General features: G+C 42.8%; 1 protein-coding gene across 1 annotated transcript in view; it reads right to left on the reverse strand.

Annotated features, from left to right (window-relative positions):
• Nucleotides 1-27,584, reverse strand: part of Adam23 (ADAM metallopeptidase domain 23) — a 147,971-nt gene that overhangs the window by 73,185 nt on the left and 47,202 nt on the right.

Here is a 27,584-nt window from a genome sequence, read left to right on the forward strand (position 1 = left end):
TCCCCATAAAGGCCAGATAGTAAACACTGCGGCTCGGCCAGCTGTGTGGTCCCCGCGGCAACAATCAATCCTGCCATCCTATCAACAATATATAGACAAATGAGTGCGGCTGTGTCCCAATAATGCTTTCTTTGTGGAGAACGGTATTTGGATCCCATGCAGTTCTAATGTACTATGAAACAGTATTATTCTGAATTTTTAAATCTATTAAATCCTCTGACCTCTATATGTGTGCCCTAGCACACAGGCACCTGCATCAGCCCGCGCGCGCGCGCACACACACACACACACACACACACACACACACACACACTCTACATCGCACCCAAAAACACAATAAAAATACAAATTAATTTAAAACATTAAGAACGCAAACTTGGACGTCAGAGCGGCGTTTAGACCTAGCAGAGTCCGTGGACGGCGGTGTCGTCACAGGCAGGTTTCACTAACTTGTGTAAAATGAGCTTGCCAAAAATATGAAAGTCACGGGGCACTGTGAAGACTAAACTGATTAAGTTAAACCACAAATACGCAGAACTGAGCCTGGAAGTCAGCACCGGGTGCTCGGCGTTGGGCACCGTGACTGTTACTAAAACGACGCTGTAACTCGGGTTTTTGAAATGCATTCTCCCCCGTTAAAAGTAGGAAATAGGCACTTTGTCCCGTAGAGCAGAGGAAGACGTGAGCACATGCCTATTATTGATAAGGACCAATGCCACAGACCCATGGGAACGGGCAAAGCCTTCTTCTGGACTGCTTGGAGATGCTGACCACATGTACAGAAAAATGTCTAGCAGCTTCCTCCTCCAGGATGTTCACAGCCTGAGACTGCTCCCCTAATAGAGGACCCCTACGGAGACTAACTCACCCCCTGCCTCTGTGCTGTACATAACAAGCATGGCGGGGTTCCAGGTTGTTGAGGAGCTGGTACCCCGCCACCACAGCAAGCGTGGCACGTCGGATTCCAACTTTTCCACTCACCTGTGTGTCTCTCCTTTCTTTATCCCTTTATCACTCTAGTCAGGTTCCCAGAAACAAGGGTCGTGCGAGGCGCTCCATACCCACCAGAGTGCTGGATTAGGACACCTGGGTGTTGAAGGAGACCCCAGAACAGTGGGGGCTTCCTCCTGGACCCCAGATTAGGCACAAACCACACCCAAACACCTGTTTTCACAGAGAGATCCTTTACTAAGGGGAAGAAAAGTTAAAGTGGCCGCTTTTCTGACTTGGGCAGAAAAACAGCAGCCAATGACCTTGCAGGTGTCATTCTGAAGAGAAAAAGGGGAGGTCTGGGTTAGGATGGGCTAGGGTACAGCGGTAAGGGAGATAAGGGACAGAAGAGAAGGGGGAGGGACAATGGATAGGGGAGGGACGTTTGTCCCAGAGGACAAAGGACTGCATCTGGATAGAGGGAGACAGACATGGCTCATAAGCAAATGGCGGTGTATAAAGGTAAAATGGAAAACCCCAGGTTAGGATGAGGTGTTTAATTTTAATTGGGCACGTTAATTAGGTGAGCCAAAGGGGGCTTTTGATTGCTGGACTTTGGTAGTCAGTCTCCGAAGGAGGAAGTGGCCAGATAAGGGAGTAGAACTTGGTGGCTAGCTTTAGGACTATAATCTAATGGTTTTTAGCAAGGCAGAGGGAACGGGGGAGAAGGGCAAGGCCTGCCAGAGCCAGGCTTGCCATGCTCGCCATGTTCAAGCTGGCCAGGGTCCCTTCAGGTGTCTGTCCAGATCTGCCACCAAAAGTCACGACAGGAGTGGCAGCTCACATTTATGGGACACTTACTCCATCTAGGAAGTATGAACTCATCTCCAAGCCACTTATATGTCCTAAATTTAGGTCTCTGTTTCCTCTTCTATAAAATGAAAGGCTGCAACAGACGAATCTTCAGGTCCCTTCCCGCTCAGACAGACTGACCTTTTAGAAGCCATTCTTAACAGTAGGTTTACTTGTAAGGAAACAGCAAACTACTGACCGAAGAAGAAGAGGGCTCTATGATTCTGCATGTATTTCAGAGCAATACCTGCTGTATCTGAAGTAACTCCATAGGAGGCTTGGGAATGGGTGATCAGAGCTCTGATCACTGTTAAGAATGACTTCTAAAAGGTCAGTCATATAAGTGGTGGAACTGTTTGGGAAGGATTGGGAGGTGTGGCCTGGTTAGAGGAGATCACTGGGAGTGGGCTTCGAGGTTTCAAAAGATACATGCACACACTCATTGCCTGTGAGCTCTAGTCCTCTCTCTCTCTCTCTCTCTCTCTCTCTCTCTCTCTCTCTCTCTCCTCCCTCCCTCCCTCCTCCCTCCCTCCCTCCCTCCCTCCCTCCCTCTCTCTCTCTCTCTCTCTCTCTCTCTCTCTCTCTCTCTCTCTCTCAGCCCAAGATGTAAACTCTCAGCTGTTTCTGTTGCTGTCACTTTGCTCTGTCATCATGCACGAACCCTAGCCCTTCGACACAGTAATCCCAGTTACATGCTTTCTTTCTAAGTTGCCTTGGTCGTGGTGGGTTGTCACAGGAGCAAAAAGACAGTATCCATACTTAGACATGTTTTCATGTTCACCCAAATGACTCCTGACGAATTCCTCTAAGAAGTCTCTTTCACATCATTCACACCAGCTCTTGGAGCTATTAGTTCATTTAACTAATTAGTTCGTGACAGCTAATGCTGGTCACCATGCAAAATAACAGTTTTACAAGGCTTCTACACACTGTGCCTGCTCCCTCTGTCCACCAGAAACGTCTCTCTTTTTCTCACAACTTATATATACACATGCGTATACATATATATGTATATATGTGTATATGTATATAAATATATATATATATATGGTGTGTGTGTGTGTGTGTGTGTGTGTGTGTGTGTGTGTGTGAAGTGGTCAACCTCATTCATTCCTCAGGAGCTATCCACCTTAATTTTTGAGACAAGGTCTATCTTTGGACTCTGAGGCTCACTAACGCGGCCAGGCTGACTAGCCAGTAAGCCCGAGGAACCTTCCGGTTGCCACCTCCTCCAGCATACACCTCCATTCGCAGCTTCTCGTACGAAGATGCTAGGGACTGAAGTCAGGTCCTGGTGCTTATAAGGCAAGAACTTCACCTACCAAGATGTCTCCCACTTAGGATATTTTTAATTCATCAAACGATTACTTCCTTAAGTAGTAATGGAGACAATCGCAGGAATTTAGGCTAATACATTCATAAGCTTGTTAGCTACAATTATGCTTCTGCTTTTATACTGCTTTTGGTTTTTTGTTTTGTTTTGGGTTTTTTTTTTTTTTTTTTTTAAAAAAAAAAACACAATAGACTTAAAAGTAAAATGGTTTGTTAATTGCTGTTTTTCTCAAGTCTGGGCCAAAGAGTACTCCTTTGAGTGTAAACAATAAAACAAGAGTTTAAACTGGATTAAAAGATAGAGACATGGAGAGGCTGGGACTTAAGAGTATAGCAACGATACACGAGGTGGGTGAGGATAATTACAGGTTGAATAGAGGCTTTGTTTTCAGTTAGACAGAGATGGCATGCTGGGTAAAGGCTGCGGAGTGTGGGCATAGCTCACAGGCAGAGAGCGATCCCAGCAAGCCGGGTGGAGAGAAGGCACTTGGGTTAAAGCCACCAGAGGGTTACAAGAGGGATTTGATAAGGACTTCCTCAATGACACGGGAGGTTGTATCAGAAATTTCACAGGGCAGGTACTCCTTACGTCTCCAGTGACAGGGCCCATGTGCCACAACCCAGTTTAGAAACCCTAGCCTAAGAAGGAACAAGAAAGACAGGGCGGTGACCTCAGAGTGGAGGGGGCAAGGAGTCAGATGGAAAACGTGACACAGGCTTTAGGTGTACGGCGGAAAGGGTGAAAAGCCACACTCAGAGGGCTTGATCAGCCAGCAGGACCCAACTCCCCTCTGAGGAGGCAGCGTCAGATCACGTGATGACGCAGTTGAACCACTGTGTGGCTACCAGGGTGTCCATGGGTATCCGTCAGGATCCGTTACCGGCCTGATCAGAGGCATTCCATCCAGAAGAAACAGCTACTCCAAGTCCAGGCCTTAGCAGTCCTAGGGAGAGGACTCCCTCTTCTTTTATTTTCAGCTTATTAAAAACAAAAACACCAAACACACACAAAAAAAGCATCTGTACTTCATTCACGCCATATCCCAGTTTTCCCAAGCATGAGGGAAATGGAGGAAAGAACAAAAAGAAGCCAATGGAAAAAAATTATCAGAAATAGGGCTGGAGAGGTGACCCAGTGGTTAAGAGCACTGGCTACTCTTCTAGAGGACCTGGGTTCAATTCCCAGCACCCACGTGGCAGCTCACAACTGTCTGTAACTCTAGTGCCAGGGGACCTGACACCCTCATACGGACATGCATGCAGGCAAAACACCAATGTGCATAAATTAAATAAAAAAAACTATCAGAAATAGTAAAATGGCTGATTATAAGATAAATATGAAGCACACATTTCTATGTAAACCAGCAAAAACCATCTAGAGACAACATGGGGTGACAGTTTGCAGAATAATAATAAACTTTACATATACATAACACCCATATAACATATGTTAGTACTTAAGTGCCCTAAGAATAAACAAGTGTAAATACACATGAAATTAACAGCAAATTCTTAGTTAAAAAAAAACAAGCCGGTTGGTGGTAGCGCACATCTTTAATCCCAGCACTCAGGAGGCAGAGCTAGGTGAGGCCAGCCTGTTCTACCGAGTGAGATCCAGGTTCATCTTGAAGAAAAATGTGCATCATTTTTCAAATCAAATAAGGAAAACCAGGACTTTCTACCAGTATTATGGGAACTAAGATGAACACTGGCCTGATCTTCAACCCAAAGACAGAGCAGAACATCCAGACAAGTCTCCAGTTTACATGAAAAACCTCCCAGTGGTGAGAACAACATGGAAATCTACAAAGAGTGGAAAGCTGAAAATCACCAGAAGACCATAAGACTATTAGGAAACAAGTCAGAAAAAGGAAAAAAATCCACATATTCTAGTCACATGACTACATTTTGGGGGGAAACAGGCCTTAAACCACACCTTATGCCAAACCAAGGCTCTATGTATTAAGGTTGTGTGCATTTTAAAGTAAAGCCATAAGCTAACTACACATATCCAGGTGAACACTGAGGGAAGGTCTTTGAATATATGACCTTAAACCCAAAAGCATAGATAAAACCATAAAAATAAAATAGAGATAATTTGTTAAAAACAACCAAAATTTCAAAACAAACTAATTTAAAAACAATACTTGCAAAGTACATGAAAAACAAAGATTTGCCGCCCTCAATGTAAGGGTCTTCTAAAAACCAAGGACATTTCCAAAGAAGAGTGGACAAAAGGCACCCACAAAGTCGAATATCCAAGGAGCAACTGATGAAAAAGCCCAACAAGAAATGCTAAGGGTGATCAATCATACACAATGCACAATCACAACAGCAATAAAAGACTTGAAAATTAAAATAACGTAAGAGGACATTTACGCAATCCATTTAGAAAATAAAAATGAATGATAGTAGCGAGTGCTGGCAAAGTTGTAGGAAAACTGACACTCGAGAGGCCAGTTTGGCAAAGGGTACCAAAAGCCTGCAATGTGTTCACCCTTTAACACAGGAGCTCTGCCTAAAATGATTGGATGAGGAAAGGAAACAAGGAAAAAGCAATATGCTCTCTCTCACATACACATACATATACTCATACACACACACACACACACACACACACACATACATCTACAGTCACACACATGCCCACTCACACTCACATACACTCACATGCACACTCACATATACACGCACACTCACACCTACACTCACAAATATTCACATTTTCCCACATACATTTACATTTATCTCCACTCCCATCCACACACATACTTAGTTAGATTCACATATCCACACTCACACCTATACTCACACATACAATCACACACACAGATGTGAGCAGGTTTATTGTGTGCTATTTTACATTTATGTAGTGATATGTTGTGGACCCTAATAAACTTGCCTGGGGATCGGAGGACAGAACCATCCACTAGATTAGACATAAAGGCCAGACAGTGGTGGCACACACCCTTAGTCCTATCCATCTGGATCTCTGTGAGTTCAAAGCCACACTGGAAACAGAGCCAGCCATGATGGCACACACCTTTAATCCCAGTACTGGGAAGTACACATGCCTTTAATCACAGGAACTGATGTCTGGGCAAAAAAAACGTATATAAGGCGTGAAAAAACAGGAACTCACGCTCTTGAGGCTGAGTATTTCACAGAGATAAGAATGTGACTGGCTTGTTCTGTTTCTCTGATCTTTCAGCTTTCACCCCAATATCTGGCTCTGGGTTTTTTGTTTGTTTGTTTTTGTTTTTTGTTTTTATTAATAAGACCATTTAGCAATTCGTGTTACACACTCATTTGGAGAAGTGATCACATGTGGAGAAATAATCAAGGAAAAGAACCAGTGTGAAAATGTTGTGCCTCTTCAGGATGTTTCTATGTGTCCATTCACAGGTAGAAAGCCTCCAAAAAGACGTACTCCACACCGCCGTCATCACCAGCTCTTACTTCCTGCAGAAATCTCCATCATTTCCCTTTCTTTCTTTGCTTACCTCAGTTTTCTTCAATGATGATCAGCAACCTTTCTTTCTTTTCCCTCTTTTGAGACCAGTTCTACTATGTAGCCCTCACAGAGGAACTCACAGAGACCTCTCTGTTTCTGCCTCCTGGGTGCTGAAATTAAAGGTGTGCACTACCACACCCGGCAGAGACTACCCATCTAACGAGACACCATAGCAAAAGCTTTACATTTTAGGCCGACAAATATGATGGATTCTATTTTATTGGGAAGCATATATATCTCAATTTAATTATGTTAAGCTTATTAAAACTCCAAGGTAAAAACAAAACACCTTGCAAAAATGTTATTTTGTATACATGTAGCTTAAACATTAGCAAATAAAACATTTTAATTTAGTTTTTAAATTTTTCATATAATATATTTGGTCATATTCTTTCCTCTCCCCCAACTCCTCCCAGATCCCCACCTACCTACCCAACGTCATATTCTTTGTCTCTCTTGAAAAACAAAAACAAAGCTCACACACACACACACACACACACACACACGCACGCACGCACGCACGCACGCACGCACGCACGCGCACACACCAAAAATAAACAAACAAACAAAAACCACTCCTGAGCATGCAGGAGGGGGTGGGGTGGTTAAAAAGGCAGGTTTGAGGCAGTACACGGGCTTTTAAGCAAAGGCTTGGACCTTTCAAAGGAATGAATGAGAGTTGGGATTTGGAAAGCTAAGTATAAAGGCTGAAAGCAAGCATTACATCCTGTGTCCAAAGAGAATCCGAGGTCTTTAGGACCAGGGACAGGCTGAACATGGAGAGGCTCCTTTACTGGGTCAATTAGAGCCTTCAGCAAAGTAATTAATGTTAGCAGCAGGACAGAGCTGCAAGAAACAAGTCACAGGCTAGGAAGTGCTCTAGCCACATACAAGAGCCTGGAGCTGCAGCTCTCCTTCACTCATTTGATTAATTGTTGAAGACTGCATGAGGCAGAGGGAAGAAGAGAATTCAACAACTAGGAAAGATGGAAGATTAATTTTGACAAAATAGCTCCACTTATTTAACTTTTATTGCAAATATGCATTCATACATATATGTGTATTGGAAAAATCCATTTGGCAAAGGCCAGCTATACTTTGTAGGTGTATTGGTGTATGTGTGTGTGTATGTGTGTGTGTATGTGTGTGTGCATGTGTATGTGTAGTGTGTGTGTGTGTGAGTGTGTGTGTGTGTGTGTGTGTGTGTGTGTGTGTGTGTACTGACACGTAGAGTCAATACTGAGTGTCCTCCTCAGTTGCTCCCCACCTTATTTTTTGAGACAGGCTCTGTCACCACACCAGGAGCTCACTGATTGGTTAGACTGGCCGGTCAGCAAGCCCAAGGGATCCACCTGTTCTCACCTCCGCAGCACAGGGATTACAGGCACATTCCCACCCCTGGCCTTCACACAGCGGTGCTGGGAACCTGGCCCCACGCTTACACAGCAAACACAGTACAGCCTGAGCCATCTCTCCAGCCTCTACTTGCCCGCTGTGTATTGTTTCAACAGTGAAGAAGTGAGGTTTTTGTAGAACACCCACCATTGTCTTGTACGTACTTTCTTCCTACCCAGGGAACCTGGCCCTGGGTTTCTGCTGGGGGCAGCAACCTGAGCTTACACAGCTGAACTGAGAATAAACTGTCCACAGACGGATTCTCAAGACACACAGACGAAGAATGAATTTGCACAGCCCCACACAGGAAGAGAGAGTTTGAAGACAATGTGCTTTGCAGAAAACAACATTCACAGTGCAATCGGAAAGACACCCTTTTCCAGTAGCAGCAAACCACTGTGACAAATAACACAACGGAGCAAAAGAGACAGAGTTACTACCACGCAAACAACACGCAGTTTTTAATTATCACTTAGGAAAATGACCTTCAGGCAATTCTAACCTCGGAGCGCAGCCATAGCATCAAAAAAGTATTCACTGTCCTTGAACTGCTTTTTAAAAATGTATGATTTACCTAGAGCACTGCTGATTTCTCTAAGGACAATTTCCATTCTCCAGATGGGTCATTTCAAAATATTAGCAAGGCAACAGGCTGCAGAAGAAAATTAAGGAATTTGCTAGAAACATGGCTATTCTTGTGTAGCTTCTTTAGGAAGAATCCTCTCCCCATGGTAAGGACTTGGAAACTTAGTGTCATTTCTTAGCTGGCTAGCTGGGGATCTTTGGCTTTACCGTTTAGCCTTGGTCCCAGAAGAAAGCCCTAACTAAACACACCCCGAAGCTGACTGGTCCCTGAGGTCTGGCAGAAGTCGCTCACACTGATGAGCTACTTTGTCCCTTACAAAAAAAACAAGCACCCTGGATTACCAGATGCTCAAACAAACCTCCAACTCTCAACCAGTCACTGTATGATTGTTATAGCATCCTGCCTTTTATGGTCTGAATCTGAAAGAGCTTGCCAGCTGCCGGTGCTCCTCTGAGAGACTGTGGAACCTATAGAAGAAGGTAGGGTCCTGCTGGGAGAAGTAGACCCCGAAGGAGAGCTGTTATATGCAGCTTCCTTTTTCCCCAGGATGTTAAGATCCTTTGCCGCACACTCCCACCACCATGAACTGGGCTGCTCCATTATGCTTTCCTCACCGCATCAGAATGACTGACACCTTTTGAAATTGGGAACCAAACCAAATCCTCGCTCCTTTAAGTCATTTCTGCCAGTGACGTGGGAGTAGCTAACACACGCCCTAAAAGCCAAGGATGCTAACACACAGCACGCACAGTCTATCTAGTCGGCACACTCTGGGTCGGATAATCAGCTGTGGAAACACTGAGATGCCTGTAGGCCACTCTTTTCCACTGAAGCGCTGGAAAAAAAGCTCCATTCATATTACCTACACATTACAGAAAACTGTTTACACGTTCCCTAACTCTACATATTTCTACATACCTCAACCAAAAGAGAACGCCTCCATTTTCAAGATATTATCTGATACCCTTTCTACAGATCCAATTAATAATTAACACAACGTCCTTTCACAGGGGAACTCATCTGAAGGCCAAGGATTAAGAGCTGCCAAAGCTACATTTGTGTTAACCAATCCAAGTGGTCCGCAAAACCATTACTTCTCTGTGACTGAAATAAATCCAAAACCTCATGGTCACATTAACATGCTTTATCATAAAAATGCTAAAACCCAGGGATAGCAGGGAGAAATTAGTGCCCGTCCTGCAACTATCTTATAATTAGCAAATTGGAGAGCAATTAATGTCACTCTGAGAGACGTGCATAAAATAGTGATTAGAGGTGGGTAATTTAATCTACTCCAGTCTAATTATAGAGTCTAGACATTTGGCATACTATTAAAACTGGATTTTTATCTTTTAAAGGCTATTTAGAGCACTGTTTGTGGCATGGCATTCTAAAAATGTATCTTAAGATCAATACTTTAGAGGTAAACACACTCCTCTATCGATGTCTATATGGCCTTCCAGCAACAGAGTGAAATCATTAGTGGCTTAAAAATGCCCAGCAGATCTAGAGGTCAGAGTTTGAAAACAATCTCAGTAAATGGGCTTTTTCCTACAGCCGGACAACTTCAATGCATGCTCTTAAAATTTCAGTCCAGGCCAACAATCTTACATTCACAAAGTGACTCTCAATATTTGGATCAAAAGCAAAACCTCTGTAAGATTCCAGAAACTGACAAATCCCAGAGAGACTGACATAGAAAAAAACAGAAGAAGAAGAAACTCTTCTATTTGGGTCTTCCAGGGGATCTATTTATAGTTTAATCTTAAAGCAGATGTTTTTAGTGCCTTGGTAGAAATTCTAGCATTAACTGTATATGATCCACAGTAATGGACTTACTAAGTATTCATACAAGTTCTAGGTCCATAAAAGCGTAGACCGAAAAAGAGATGGGGTCTAAATTACCTGATTCACATCCAAGGAGGCCACATGGACAGGACAACTCGTGACAGAGCAGAAAGTAGCATGGGTTACTTTGGGGAGAAATATCAGAATCTAGTAGACTCAAAATTCTGGACCCAGACAATAGTCAAGGCTTGAAATGCCACAGAAGCTGGAGAACATGCCAAATAGTGCCCAAGAGAAAAGCACATAGGTCTCCCCAGCCCACCATCTCATGGCCAGTGCATCTACCACGGTACCCTTAGAGAAGGTCATGAGGGTAGTGCTCTCATGATGGGACTGATGCTCTTTCATAACTCTTCGAGGGCCCACCACCCAGCTCCCAAATAAACACACGGAGACTTATTCTTACTTATGAATGCCTGCCCTTAGCTTGGCTTATTTCTAGCCAGCTTCTCTTAACTTAAATTATCCCATTTACCTTTTGCCTTTGGGCTTTTACCTCTCTCTATTCTCTATTCCTTTCTTTCCTTCTTACTCCGTGGCTGGTAGTGTGGCTGCGAGGCTGGCCCTTGGCATCCTCCACTCCTCCTCCTCCTTTTCTCGCTCCTCCCCCTCCTTCTCAATTTTCTCTTGAGCCTAGATTTCTCCTTCTATTTATTCTCTCTGCCTGGCAGCCTCACCTATCCCTATCTCCTGCCTAGCTTTTGACCATTCAGCTCTTTATTAGACCATCGGGTGTTTTAGACAGGCAAAGAAACACAGCTTCACAGAGTTAAATGCAACATAAAAGAATGCAACACATCTTTGCATCATTCAATAAACAAAAACAATAACTTCCTTTCCCTCTTCAAACAGAATCCATTTCTGTTTGAAGAGGGAAAGGAAGTCATTGCAGGATAGCAAAGCACATAAGAGAGACATTCAGAAACGCCACCACACAACAGGACTGACAAGATCTGAACTACATTAGTGTATCATCCAGACAGTTAACTCCTATGCTAGGAGAGTTAAAGGAACAGAAAAATCAAAGTTTACCTAACTCCAAAGTCAGTCAGCAATGTTATAAATACATGAAATAGTCCTCAAAGACCTCAAAAAGACTTAACAGTCAAAACTTTGCTTTTCATGGATAGAGAGCTGGCTCACTGGTTAAGAGCACAGGCTGTTCTTCCAGAGGACCTAGATCAGGTTCCCAGCACCCACAGGGGAGCTCACACTCATCTATAACTCCAGTTCCAAGGGATCCAACGCCCTCTTCTGGCCTTTGAAGGTACCAGGCATGTACATGGTGCATAGACATACATGCAGGCAAAACACCTATACGCATATAATTAAAACAATATTTAAGACATGTGATATTATTGTCCTTTGCTTTCATTAGAAGAATCTATGAACTTACATTTGACATTAATGGGGGGAAAAGGACATCTTATTTTTAATCACCAAAATTAATATGCCTAAAAAATATTGATCTCAGTCATTATGCTAAACATTTAAAAAACATACTTATGAATTCATAATAACAAGTGTCATCCCTCGATCCCTTCCATGCCAGTCACTGTATGGACATACATATTTATAGAGAGCAGCAGTTCTCCACCTGTGTGTCGTGACCCCTTTGGGGATCGCCTATCAGCTATCCAGCATATCAGACATTTGCATTACAACTCATAACAGTAGCAGAATTACAGTTATAAAGTAGCAATGAAAGAATTTTATGGTTGGGGGTCGCCACAACATAAAGAACTGTTTTCAAGGGTCGCAGCATTAGGAGGGTTGAGAGAAGAAGGTGAAATGCTTGGCTGTTAACACTCAGGGAGTCTAGGGAAAAACAAGGCCGAGACACACCTCACTGAGGGGCTTTACTTACACGGTGCCGTGTGTGTGCAGCCTTTTGCACAGGCTGGATTCTCACTTTTTCATCACACAATATGTTACAGAGTGAGTATGTAGAACACCCAATAATGCTGAAGAGGCTTCATCCTAGGAGTGTTTTTAAATGCCTAATCAGAGGGTCAGATCAGAATTTTAAATTGCTCTACTTATATGCATAATTTTTTAAAATCCTAAGGCCATGTAATGACCCTTAACAGCCTTTCTGGTGATTAATAATATCTAAACCCAGAGACATTTCTGAAATGGCTAATAATTTAAACACCCACTCAAAACAGCAATCCATAATCAGAAAGGATGACTGAAAACAGCATAAGGAGACATCCCCCCACACATACACTTTTCCGCGCCTCACGCCTCATCATTTCTATAACTCTTAACTAGAAAGAAATTTCACTGTGCTCACCTTTAAAAAGCAGATTGTTTGGGAAACTGGAAAGTAACTCTAATTTTTATGGTTTTTTTCATAGGCATATAATTATACTCTCTAAGACGGACAATGTGCTAATTTTGTTCAAATATGCAGTGGTCAAAATCGGGGTCACCTGAATTTCCATCTCCTTTAACAATTATCGTTCTTTGTGGCAGGAGCCTCTGAAATCTGCCCTCCTGGTTCTTTATAAGACACATAGTAAATTTTTATGTGCTATGGTCACTCTCTGTGCAGACTCCTGGGGAACCGGATTTTTTTTGTGTGCCTGTTCTCTAGCTTGCCTTTGTCCCCCTGCCCCACCCGCCCCTTCTTTTTCCCTCCAGTGACCACCACTGTCCTTTTCTTATTTCTTACAAACCAATGTTGCTAGCGTCTACGTACACGTGAGAAGACAGCTCCAGCATTTCATCCCACGACCACAAGAAATCAGCACCTGGATCCCAGTGACTTATGCCAGGCTTTCCCATGTGTGTCAGTAAGACGACTCTGTAAGTTCGCACACTCCTGCATCTCCACCTGATGCTGGGTAGCCCAGGCTACTTTCCTGCTTGGCACTCCATGGCTCCTAACTCCCTCCTCCACTCTGGAGTCCAAGTCACCTGCCCATATAATATGCATGCAACAATGCATAATGGTAAAAGAAAACATTCCAAAGGATCGAACACGTTTTTCCTTCTTCTGACTTTCCCCGACTGTAATTAATTTTTACTCATTATACAACTAAGTTCCTCATAAACAATAACAGGATCTAAAAGAGGAACAAGAAAAATACAGTCATCATTAAAAAATGACTCTGATCTCAAACTATCAAAAACTATGAAGCTGAGTATTGTGAGGCTGAGCCAACATATACCACCTTAGAACCTGTAAAGTGAAGAATCATGGGACTGGATGCACACACACACACACACACACACACACACACACACACACGTGCACTTTTTTATACTTTTGTATTTTTGTTTGATTTTAGTTTTCTTTTTAAGAGAGAGAAAGAATGTGAAAAGAGGTGGATATAGAGGGTGGGTCTGGATGGACTCAGGGAAGAGGACAAAGAATATGACCAGAATATGTATATGAAAAAGTTTATAAAGGACACATTCTCTGAAAAGGGAACTCCAATTGTCTGAGACTTGTTCATAGGAATTCTCAAGTCCACAAATAGTCATTCTTGAAATACCCCAGAGAAAGAAGGGCTTAAGTGTTTCCTATCACCCCCAGATTACTCCTCAATTACAAAGACAGCAGATAGGCACTTGTTTAGAAATGAATTCATGAGACAACACTCAAAACTCAACCTTGAATAATCTACTTTTCAGTTAATTCCAGTCAAGCAAGGTGCCAACAGCCAAGGAAGGATGTAGAAAATACAGTGAAGGACTCATATTGATCCTTAGAAACTATCTTAAGAATTAATATTTACAATGGAAATTTTGGCTCATGATGAAAAGGCAAATCTTGCAAAGTTAGACAATGTAAAAAGAGCATTATAACTTACAAATAGGGATTAAGTGAAAGAAATATTAGTACACTGATTTTCCTTCAAACATATAATGTAGCTGATTATAAAAATCTATGTCTACTTTTTTAATTGATTTATAACAATGATTATTATAACTTTAATGGAATTTAATTGCTTTTGTTATAAAGAAACAGTCATCCTTCAATGATTCTTTTAATTTCTATTACTTTTGTTTTAAGGAGTCATGACATTCAATTTTTTTCAATATAATCAGTTACATTTAATTACTATAGAACAATTCCACTTTTGTAAATTATTTACTAAGATTTCCATTGGTCTTGATACTGTTCTAAACAAAGTAAACAGATATATAATGGTTACTTATGAAAAGAAATATCATGAGTTGGTTTTTGCTTTTTTCTGCATTATTTGAATTCTCTCTTGAAATTTTAGGAGTAGCAGTATTACTTCTGCAGAAACACTACAATATTTTTTTCATACATTTGTTTTTATCAGTCATTCTCCCATGTCTCAGAAGTACACAGACTGCTGACCATGAACAACAGGTAACTAAGTGTCCACCATTAGCTGTGTTTTGTATGAAGATTCAATTATCATGTCCATGACTTCAATACGGAGGAGGAACCAGGAACTCGGGATGGCCACTGCACTGCTATGCCAAGCTGCCACTTTAAGGAAACCTTGCTTCTGAATGGAAATTAGCAACTTCAGAGAGGGGATTTATCCATGGAGCTACAGGGGCACTTTCGTTTCAAGTCTCTGCTGTTGCTGACAAATAAGACAAAGTCTTTATTACTCAAATAAAAATGCCTACTTCTGCATGTAGGACTTAGTAGGTGTTCAATGGATGCCAGCTTTCAACTTACTAAATGATATCCAAAAGACAGAGGGCTACGAAGAAAAGCCTATTGGTAGGATTAAATAAAAGCAAAACTGAGGCGGGGGATATTTCTCTCTCCTTCACCAACCCATAATACCCTTAGCTCTGATGAAGAACAGATCTAGAAATGAAGGGAGGCCAGCATGGCTGGGCAACTACCACTCTGCTCTAGACTCACCATCTGCTCCCAGTTCATTGTGACAAGGACAAAAAATAAATAAAGTCTATGGGGAAAACCAGAACACCCCAACAAAATGGAAAGCATGGGTTTTATAAAGCATGTTTGCGACTTTTATATCCATGAGACCAAACACAAACATTAAATTATGACCTGAAAATACTGAGCCCTGGATCAGCAAACAGAATTTTTCTTTAAGAGTGCACTCTTGAATAAGGCCAAAGGGGAAACCAACCACAATGCCATAAATCCTCCAGCCAGGCTCGGACTTCATCCTGTTGTGCAAAATGCCACAGGCAGAACTTTAAAGACTCATTATTAGAGTTGGGAAAACACCCTTTCATTTATTTCTTGGAGTGTGAATGTTGAAAGACAAGAGAACTGAAAATAGATGTGAGCCTCCTTCTATTGCAAGATAAGGTAAATCTGAGCCCGCAATGTCTTTCAGATCCTCTGATCACCTTTCTACATTTTTTTAAAATGATCTCAACCTTTCCGCTCCTTTTTTTTTAAATTTACACTTCTTCTGGGTTTATACAACCATGAATTTTGACAAATGCCTGCTGTTCAATGTCAAAATAAAAGAATGATTAACTAGAAAGCAAGATTTTTCTCACTCTACTTAGGTAAAACTGAGGGACACACTCACTTGACGTCTGTTTAAGAATAAGGTTCTTTGGTGAACACCAAGGAACTTAAGAACGTGCTCCAATTGGTAACAGAGCACAGAAGGCTTTATCCTCCACAGAGTGAGTCCCAGGCACATAATAGGACCACATTTGCAACCCATCAAGGGACACCCTAACTGAAGGTCATGTGTCGGCTTTCACATGCAAATGCAAACTTCAATCTATAACTAAGGAAATGCCCCCAACAGTGAAGGTCAGAGAAGGGGAATAATGGGGTGCACGGGAGCGTGTGCTGTGGGTGGGTGGAGTAACCCGGGAGAGGACTCCTAAACTGAAGTGCTCTCAAACTAGAAGAACCCGAGCTACTTGGCAGTGTTTGCGACAAGAAGCCAGCCATCACGTGTTCATTTCCTACGCTACTGTTGGCGTGTTCTTCACACTTCCTTCCCCGACCTATCTCGAAGGTTAATGAAGTACTCTGCAAAACTTCCTCCCAAGTGACAAAGGATAATCCTGTTGAGGAAGCCTGCCTCTTGTTAAGAGAGATGGTAGTGATAAGAGAAAGAGGTTTGTCTAGAGTCTTGGTAAGAAATTCCGTGGAGCCCAATGGTATGAAAGGCATAAGGAAATTTAAGAGCAAAGAGCTGACTCTATCTCGTATGAGAACTCTAAACTTTAACTCTTCTTTCGTTTGAGACAGGAGTGAGGCAGGGACTTCCCGTGTAGCCTAGGCAAACCTGGAATGTGCACCCCTGCCTCTGCCTCCCGATTGCTGGGCTCACACAGATGAGCTACCACTTCCCACCCTAAATAGCACTCTTGTTAATTGGAAGAAGCATTTTGTAAAGGAAAACAAAAGGAAAGCTGGACCTTCTCGGGAGTCAATCAATGCTTGCCTCCATCCCACAGACATCCAACTATGCTGTGTACTCCAAGCTAGAGGGAGCTGCCTCTTCAGAAAGCCTAGAGAGCACTGGAACTCCGAGGCTCATCAAATCTCATAGCTGTGAGATAAACACACTTCCATGTGAGGCCTCAGTTCCTCCATGCCTCTGACTCACTGTTTGTAAACAGGCATAGTAATAGTAACTAGATTTTTGGATACTTGTGAGGACCAAAGCCTTACATACAAGACACTTGGACCCTACAGAGAGCACTGGACATGCTCAGTGAGTCTCATCATTGCTGTTATTTTTATCTGAATTCCAACTCCGCAGTCTGCCTGAACTGAGAAATCAGATTGGGGTTTTACTGTTGCAAACTCTAGTGCGCATTCATGAAGAGGTAGTTTGGACAGTCCCTTCTTTCTTCTTTGTGCATGGGTGTGTATTGTTTGCGAATGTGTTCATATTTGTATATGTGTGTTTGTGTGAGTGCATGTGGTCAGAGATCACGATCAGTTGTCTTCTATTGCTTTCTACCTTATCTTTTGAGACAGGGTCTCTCCCTCAACTCAGCACGTCCCAGCTCTGGCTGGCCAGAGACTCTGGTTATCCACCTGTCTCCATTCTTCTCCACTCGGAAGCACTAAGGTCACAGACGTGTACAAGAGGACGGCCTTTAACTTGGGTACTGAACTCGGTCCCTCAAACTTGTATGACAGCCACTGTACTCACTGAGGCATCTCCCCAACTCCTGATAGTCCCTCCTCGTCCTGCAAGCCACCTGCCTCCACCAGTCATGGAAAGAGAGACCTTATGGGAATGAGTTCTGGCAGTTAGCTTCCAATCTTAAATTCTCAGTCTCAGATTCCTCATCAGATTTCTTATACACCTAGTCTTCCTTCTATTTAATCTCTACTATCTAAATATTCTGACATATTTAGACACACACTGCACAGCTTATTAATTCTGTGTGCATAATTTGTAACTAATATACAGAAGGGCCATGCTAGCACTACTCTCCATATATCAAGAGAGGGGTCAGAGAAGCTGTAGGCTGGAATTCCAGAGTCCTCGACTGCAGGCCTCAGCAGATCTTAGGGTGTCCATTACTAAGTTTCTGAGCCTCCATCGGTGTGTTCGGTAGTTTTTCTGCCACTGTGGTGGAATACCCAAGATCAACCGCTTGAAGGAAGAAAGGTCTACATTCTGACTCAAGGTTATAGAGATTTTAGTCCACAGTCGGCTGGCTCCACGGCTCTGGGTCCCCGGTGAAGCAGAACCGAGTGGCAGACGGATATGGAGAAGGAAAGCTGTCCACCTCGCGGCAGCCAGGACCGGGAGGGGTGGGGGTGGGACGCAGAGGGGGGAGGGGAGAAAGAAAAAGGGAGAGGGGCAGAGAGGGAAAAAGAAATGAAGCAGAGAGGAGAGAGAAAGAGAGAGGGGCAGAGAAGAAGGGAGAGAGGCAAAAAGCAGAGGTGAGGGAAAGAAGAGACATACATAGGAGTGGATAAGGGAGGGGGAGGGAGGAGGAAGAGAGGGGAGGGGAAAGGAGGAGAGGAGGGGAGAGGAGAGGAAGAAGGGAGGAGAGGAGGGGAGAGGAGAGGAAGAAGGGAGGAGAGGAGAGGAGTGGAAGAGGAGGGGAGGGGAATTCTTCAAAGACAACTTCCTCCCACCAGCCCTTTCCCTGCACTGTTCCGTAAATTAGTGCCCTTGTGATGGTCTCACTTCCCACAAGGCCATGGTCGCCTGGGAACCAAGCCTTCCTTCCATACATGAGGCTTTGCCGAGTCACTTCATCATTTAAGCTAGAACCATCTATAAGTGATATCATCAGTACGAGTTCCATGATGCTACAAATGGCTTGCCAGATCAATAGCTACGTTTCTGAAGCCAAAGAAACCCCTTTGTGTCGGCAGCCGTAGGTTCCTGGTACTTGGAAGCATCCTGGAACATGACCAGCATCCACAACACAAAGCGTGGAGGATCAAGCTTTGGAGATTCTGTTCATGGTGGAGCATCTCCCTTTTTATTAAGAATTATTTGGTTTTATTTTATGCGTGTGAGTGTTTTGCCTATATGGGGGGGGGGGGCGAGCCACATGTGTGCCTGATGCTCCCAGAGAGTGTCCTAGCCCTTGGAACTGAAGTTTTAGCCAGTTGTGAACCACCATGTTAGGTGCTGGGAACTGAACCATGGTCATCTGGGAGAGCTTTTAACAGCTAACCATCTCTCCAGCCTCTAAAGGTAGAGAGCTCGCTTAACATTCAAAGAGGCATCAAGTGTTGAGTTAGCATTACTAACTCTTGACTCACATAAAATGTTAACAATTTTGGTTAGTTCTTACTCTAGAGCTAACACACCAGGGGGGGGGGGACGACAAATTATTAAAAGCCAGGCTGAAATGGCAGACTGATTGAGGACATGGGTGAAACTCATGACATGGCTGATAAAACAGGCAATTCGGTAACCGTGCAGTCAGAAGGCGGAAGAGTCACAGCTACCCTAGTCCAGCCAAGACATAGAAACTAATTAACAGATTTTATAGGATTCATTATATATATATATATATATATATATATATATATATATATATATGCTGGAAAGTTGTCTCAATGGTTAAAAGCACTCGCTGCTCTTACAGAGGACCCAGGTTCTATTCCCAGAACCACGTGGCAGCTCACAACCTCCTGTAACTCCAATCCCAAGGAATGTGACACCCTTTTCTGACCACATGTGGTATAAAGACAAATGGGCAGACAAAACACTCATACACATGAAACAATAAAGTAAATAAATCTTTAAAAAAAATTCAAAGTTCAACAAATTAAGGCCTAAATACTGTTATTTGGAAACACTGCTTAATGAAGAGCAATTGGCTCCACAGCAATCCTGTGCAAAGGAGGCTTCACGATACAAGTGCTTACAAACGGTTCTCTGTAAGTTTTAGGTGACAGGAAAAATATAGGTCAGAATTTACATAGTCACAGCCTATACAATGTATAAGTGAAACTGTGATCATTTCACTAGGATTTTTTAAATAGACTATGGCAATATATTCAATTAAGTGTTTCTATGAATAACAAAACTAAACAAAAAAAAGTGACTGGCTAAACATTTTTATACCAATAAACCAAGACTAGACCCAGCCTATGGAAGAATAACACAGAGTCTGATAACCAACCAGGGTATAACAAGTGTTGAAATCCAGTCCTTTACACTAAATATTCAAGCTAACATTATGGTAACATTGGACAACACAGTGTGTGGAAAGAGTACAACTCCGTTCCCATGAGGATCACAGTGGCCTGAACAAATTAACACAGTCCCTTGAGAACTAATTTATACTAAAGATGGTGTTTCTCATAAGGCTTGATCTTCTCTTCCTGAAAGTACTATCTGCTAAAAATAATCAATAGAGTTCTCAACTAGATCGGGATTTGAATGCTCTATGGAGCCCTGTGCTCTGGTCAAGGGTAGACAAGAGTGGGCTGTCTGGAGGATTAACCTACACAATACTACAACAGGTCTGAGCACACATGAGAGGGGTCCTCACACAGGCCCACAGGCTATACTTACCCTGACTCATACAAACACATTAGGATGCGGCTTATGGATGCACAGAGCCAAAGGGACTCGAGATTTCTCTCCGTGGGAGAATGAATGGGTATTGGATGCGCTCCATCAGATCCACTGCCACAGTTCGATATAATGGAGAGATAAACACGGTTACAGACATGGATCTTTAAATACCATGTTGAGTAGAGCTCTGTGGAGAACATCCTTTATGGGGAAGGCCTAGGAAACTGTAACTTGTGTTTCAGAAGAAAGTGCACAAATAAAAGATTGTGTCAGACACATTCGGAAATATGGTAGGAAAAAGAAGAAAATAGATAAGAAAAAAAACACTAAAGAACGAAACTACTGGGGCCTGGCTCCAACCGGTGACATTGCGTGCTATGAATGAAAACAATGACTACAGGCTTCTGAACCTGATCGTCATTGGAAATCCAGAGTGGCATAAGCTATTATCTCCAAAACATGCTTCTTATAAGTGTTAAATTTCCTTGTTCTTCCAAGTCAATGAAAAAAAAAAAAAACCACTGGTTTTTACCACCAATATTAGTATCATATACTAAAATTCAATCAACAGTATGTTAAAATTACAGAACAAGAAGAAAATGGGTCTATTCAGTGGGGGGCGTTAGGTTAGTGCTTGTCATGGCATGGGTACGAAGGTCTCAAGACAGCTTTATGGAGATTGTTTTCTCCTCCTACCTTTATGTGGGTTCTAGAGATCAACACCAGGTCAGCAGGCTTGCATGGCAAGTACCTGTACATGCTGAGCCATCTCGCCAGCCTAGAAAATTCTTTTAAGCACCTAACTAGACAGCCGTTTCTGTTGGCGGGCGGTTAACACAGAAGAAAGCAACTATAGTTACCCGTTAAGTCTTGCAGTTCCATTTGTGAAGTTTCAAAGTCTTCAAGGGGCGACTTGCTCTGAATCTAAGATGCATGTTAGATGTGTTAAGGATAATTAGTAAATAATAAATATAAGAAAGTACGGTATTTCACACTAATGGCTTCTATGCAGAGCCATCATTTCTAAAGACAAAGGAAAAGTCACTACATTTTGACCGTTTTTTTTTCTTCTTCCCAATACAATCAGATCGGGTGCAGATTAATTTTTAGCACCACGCCTAATATTCTGTCTGAAGAAGAAACTAAAGCAGTATTTCAGTTACCATGCCTTAACCCTAAGCAGAATGTTAATACACCTTCTTTCACATTAGCGTGATGCCCTGTACACTCCATCCAGCTGTCTCACAGTACATTTCTCTGAATGGTCCTTTAATCCAGAGTGCACTCAGCTGTTCTTATCTGTGAAACACTGAGAGAGCACGCCGGCAGGATTCAACTTGAGATGGCTTTCTTCACCCTGCAGAAAGTTCTTAAGGACTTTAAAATGCCCTTTCGTACACTACAAAAGTGCCCTGCTGCGCGACTGTACTGGGCACAGCAGTGAAGGACTATAAATAGGTACTTACATGCTCGGAATGTGGACTTTTTGTGTATTAGAAAATTTCTTTCTGAAACTTTCTTCTCTTCTTGGAAAAGGCCCTTGACTCTTTTTTGTACTCTGGCTGAACATATATGAACGAAATTTTGGCTATTTTCTTGGGGACAATAGCAATCTCAGAGACCATTTTTTTCCAAAAGGAACTGGTAAGTGGCTAAAGTAGACTAGCATTCAGTGTTCAAGAGTGAGTGGCTTTTAGGTACAAAAAGCCAGTAACAAGGGATGGAGATAGATAGATATGAAACAAGGCCTGCTACAGCTGACCTGGTCTAAGAATCAGCCCTGTCTGGCCCAGGGTGTCCTTAATTCACCAGCAGACTTCTCGGCAGGGACAAGGCGCTACCTCACATGGGAAGTCAACCTGTGAGGCCATTAAGAATTCAATCCCAGCTTGTCATAATAAAAAGCCATCTATTGAAAAATACAAGTTATCCTTAAAGACAGGAAGTGCACAGGTGAGCGCACTATTACTTCCACTGGTCCGTCTTAATGAAGGCTCTCTTCCTCAGCCCGGGAGTCTTTACAAACCCCTCCACCTTCAAAGCAGAGGTGTCAAAGTCGTACACTCGGCCAACTCGAACAAGGGCTAACACCTCGCCTGACAGCCTTCTTTCACTCAGAAACAAGGCCACTAAAAAGGAAACTGTATAGACCGGTTTAAACTTAGAGAATCACCAGGTAGGACATCCGCTGTGAATAAAAATCCAAGTCTCAAGAGACAAGCTAGACCATGCTTTCTTCCACTATACAGATGCGCCATCTTCTCCTTGAGGAGGTAGAGGAGGGATACACATCCCAAACAGGGGACGTGTTATATGAGGATTTTGATCACGGTGCTGCGTACAAAACAGGTTCCTGCCTTGAATCCAAAGATCTGAAAATCTTGCCTCAAACTGCCTTTATGAAAAGCATTCTCTAACGTGGCTTGCTCTTTTTCACAGTTAACTAACTCAAAAGCACGCATGGAATCCTGGAGTGCTAAGACAGACGAAGGGGTGGAGAGATTATTTACTCCTGAAAAAGCTGTTGTCTCTAAATGTCACATTAAAGACTACATTAATGACGTCACAGGAACAAAGCTAATGAGACATGAGTGTGTTTCTAATTCCCACTAAAATATCAGAACTTCTTCCTGCAGCCCGTAAAACACTGCTGAAGAGGCGTCAGTGAGAGACACATTAGTTAGAAGAAAAGACGCAAAATAGATTGACGGTCCATCGTTTGTACAGCTAGTAAACACTGCAGGTTGGTGACTCATCCAGGGAAATGCATGGGTGTTCAGAAAGAGTTATTTTCCTGCCTCACATCCAGAAGTACTGCGCGACTTAGTCATCCTGGAGTTACTCACCCTAAAACCTCAATAACAAGCCCCTCCTTTCCCTGATCCGATCCTGGGGTTGGGGGGGGGCGCTCCTTAGAATTTAGCCTCATTCTTGCTGTATAGTCAAACACTGTATAGAAAGTGGGCCTAGGGGAGGTGGGTAGGAAACACAAAGGAGGACCCCCTGCACCACTGTCTGAATGTTTTTAAAGAGTGGAGCATGTTCCTAAAAGCAAATTGGGTCAGCATGGTGGAAAAACAGTATCAATAGGCAGGAGCCCCCGATACCGTTAAATTTCTACGAAATCCCTCTTTGGTGAGAAGAGAGGAAGGAAGGAAGGAAGGAAGGAAGGAAGGAAGGAAGGAAGGAAGGAAGGAAGGAAGGAAGGAAGGAAGGAAGGAAGGAAAGAAGGAAAGAAGGAAGGAAGGAAGGAAGGGTCAGTTAACCAAGATGAAGGAAGAAAGGGAAGGTCAGTTAACCAAGGTGAAAGAAGGAAGGAAGGAAGGAAGGAAGGAAGGAAGGAAGGAAGGAAGGAAGGAAGGAAGGAAGGAAGGAAGGAAGGTCAATTAACCAAGATGAAGGAAGACTGCCTAGGAATATAACAAAGTACGGTGGCTGAGTAAGTCATATGCAACGACATGATAATGTGCTGTGTACTTGAGTTTGTGAAGACAGTAGATTTTTGCACTTTTTTTTTTTTTTTTTTTTTTTTTTTTTTTGGTTTTTCGAGACAGGGTTTCTCTGCGTAGCTTTGCGCCTTTCCTGGAGCTCACTTGGTAGCCCAGGCTGGCCTCAAACTCACAGAGATTCGCCTGGCTCTGCCTCCCGAGTGCTGGGATTAAAGGCGTGCGCCACCACTGCCCGGCGATTTTTGCACATTTTTATCACATTAAAAAAAAAGAGTGCAAGGAGAAAAGAAGAGGTGGGGGAGGAGGTGAGAGAAGAAAGAGGAGAAGGAGGAAAGGGAACAGAAAAGGGAGAGGAGGAAGAAAGGGAACAGGAAAAGATCATTATTCCAGTGATGGAGCAATTAGTATGTCTGTCAGATTGAGTATAGTGATTCCCTCACAATATATACAGATATCAAAACAACACACTGTATGTATTTAAAAAGTATAGCTTTGTTAATCACATCTCAATAAAACTGGAAGGGGTGTTAAAAATCAGAATTCTCAGGAATTTGTAAGAGATCTAGTTTGTCCTTGTGGTGTAAGAATCTTCTAGTCATAAGCAGGGCGGTGGTGGCGCACGCCTTTGATCCCAGCATTTGGGAGGCAGAGGCAGGCGGATCTCTGTGAGTTCAAGGCCAGCCTGGATACAGAGTGAGTTCCAGGGCAGCCAAGATCATCTACGATGACACAGAAAAATCCTGTTTCAAACAAACAAAAAAAGAATCTTCTAGTCACTTGGGATACTCTGATTTATTGCATGTCTGGACTAGCTTGTTCAAAAGACAAATGAGAAAGAAAATAAAATGTATACTGCATGCTATGTTAGGAATTTTTAGCCTCTGATTTGAAAGGTATTCCTATAAAAAGGAAAAATAGGATTTTAATTATTTAAACTAAACTTGAAGGTGTTTTGCTGAAAAAAAAATTAAGCCTCTGTGAGTTATTTTCTTCTAAAACAGTCAGAACACTAAAGTACATGAACATCAGGAGGGAAGATGAATTAGAAGTGACATTTCCGAAAAGTGCATTTTAATGAACAAATCATAACAAGCCACAGTTAGGATTCTAATATTGGGCCTTCTAATTTATAATTAATTTGAAAAGAGCAGAGAAATGACTTTCCACGGTGAATATGGTCTGTGAGTCACCAAAAGAAATGGCTCTAAAAGTAATGCAATCTTTATTGGCAACAAAGCAACCAAGGTTCTTAATGAGTCATTTTTTCTGATTATCAAGCTGTGACTTTATATAAATCCATCCAGAATCAGGGGGAAAGTTTAATTAATCTCTGTTTATGGCTAGATTTATGCATGGAGTGGGGATTATTAAAAAAAAAAACGAAGCGGTGTGAAAAGGCAAGTTCTATAGGGTTTCGTTTCTCTAAGGTTCACATCTGTAGGGCCTGTCAAGCACATCTGGCACGTGTCCTTCCACAGGGGCTCTGGAGCCACGACAGGGCCATGGGAGCTCTGCTCACACGACAAGACAGGTTTCAGAGAGCTGCCTCAACCTCCATCTCTTCCCAGGTGTGAGGACACGCCTTCTGCCCTGAGCGGGCCCAGGAACATCCTGAAGCAAACGTCCGTTTATCAGACTCAAATCTCCTTGCACCTTGGCCTTGGGCTTCCCCACCCCCAGAACCACAGGTACAAATTTCTATTGTTCCGGGCTACTTTGCACTAGCTTCGTATGTGAACTTAGGTAACGTCTCAACTCTTGGGGACTTTGATGATGGCAAGTCCTGGGTTCTGCTACCAGCTGTCACTGCCGGTCTCTGTGGAGGCTTGCTTATCTCGCTGACCTCCGTTTTCTCCTACTCCAGGGTTCCAGGCCTCCACTTTTGAATCTTTACCTGGACAACTCTTAAAAACAGGCTGCAAGTGTAATTTGAAAACGTCGACTTCCATGAACATCTAGGTCCATACCCACTCCTACCCTTAATCTCACTCATAACCTTCCTGTGTGAGTAAAAGCATCCTGTATTCTTTACTATAGCACTTCTAGGACTTTTCATTAAATGCCTGTGGACTTATCTTTCTCTTCCACCATCCTGTAAGCTTTGTGGGCAGAAGATCCCTCCCTCGTGATCTTAACACTGTCTGGCACTTAGCAGACATGCCATAAACATCATGAAATAAAGTGCTTGGGATGGTTTATGAAAGGCTCCCTTCCATCAGTGGAAATGTATTGGTCATTTCACTGAGGCTAGAAAGCTTCAGGTACTTGGTTCATATAGAAGGTCAAAAGGAGAAGCCAGCCCATTTAAGTATTATTGCTGTTCCTTTGCAAAACGATGACTATTCATATTAACCAGAATGCTGATAAATGTCTTACTGTATGCACTAGGCCAAAGGGCTAAGTTCCTCCTTGGCAGGAAAACATTTCTATCTGCAGACAGACAGATGAACTCTTATCAGACAGTGAAAATTATACAACCCAGGACATTGCCTTTCTCAATCAACTGTCAGAAAATTAAGATCAAGCTTCAGTAACTACTGCAATTAACTCATCCCCAGTGCCTAATCATGCGGACCTCTCTGTGCTTTTCGCTGTTTTATCATGACCAACTTCTGCTAGAATTTTTAGGTATGAAACCAGTAAGCGCTCTGAAGAACGGATCAAGTTCTACTTTATTTGGCCATATTTCCCATCAGGTTAGTTGCCTGTATGGGGTCTCCTTTTATCTAGCATTCCTGGTTCCCTGGGTTTGTATGTTACATCCTGTATTGAATAAGGAGTGCACAGAGATGCCACTCACAATTAGATTCTTTTGATTCTGATATCAGTTCTTAGCTGTCACATTTTCTCTCTGCTGTAGCTTCCAGATTCTCTGTTCAGGGCCATTCACAACCTTATCACCTCTTGGAATCCGAAAACCCTATAGCTAGCTCCTGTGGCCTCCTTCCTGGTTTTCCTGGCCTTGATGATTCACTCATGACTGTTGTCAATGGACAGCAAAGAGTAGGACTGAGGGCTTCTTAGGATAACTAGTTCCATCTGTCCATCTTGTCGGTCTGTGGAAATCAAGAATCAACACACAGATGGGAGGCACAGCACGTGACCTACAGGCACAGAGCCCTGGTTCAAGCCTCAGGACCAGAGGCAGGGAGGAGGGTGGGAAGAGAAATACCTATGTCTGGATTGTGGTTTTTTGTTTTGTTTGTTTGTTGTTTGTTTTTTTGTTTTTTGTTTTTGAGACAGGTTCTCTCATCATGTAACTCTGGCCACCCTGGGTCTCTCTATATAGACCAGGCTGGATCCAAACTCACGGAGATCTGCCTGCCACAGCATCTCCTGAGTGCAGGGATTAAAAGCGTGTGTCACAAGGCTTGTGATTCTATGCTAATGTTGCTGTTATCATTGTATTTCATTGTGAAAGCTGTTCTCAGACCTTTTTGAAGTGGATGGGATAAACACTGTAAATAACTAGAACTAGAGCTTGCTAATATTTGGGGAGTACTCTCCTTATTTTAAATTTTTCCACAGTGTCTGGACCTGATCCACCAAACAAAGATGACTCATCTCAGAAGCACATAAGGCCTAAAGCATCCAACATGGGCTGAGCTCTCCAGACGGAAATGTCCAGGGTGAGACCTGCTTAGCTTCTTATCTGGTCAGAGAAAACACGGCAAAAATCAGAGCTGTCTGGACTCCTAGAATCAAAGAGCTCAGAACCAAAC

Source organism: Peromyscus leucopus, chromosome 13 (assembly GCF_004664715.2).
Source record: "Peromyscus leucopus breed LL Stock chromosome 13, UCI_PerLeu_2.1, whole genome shotgun sequence".
Lineage (NCBI taxonomy): Eukaryota > Metazoa > Chordata > Mammalia > Rodentia > Cricetidae > Peromyscus > Peromyscus leucopus.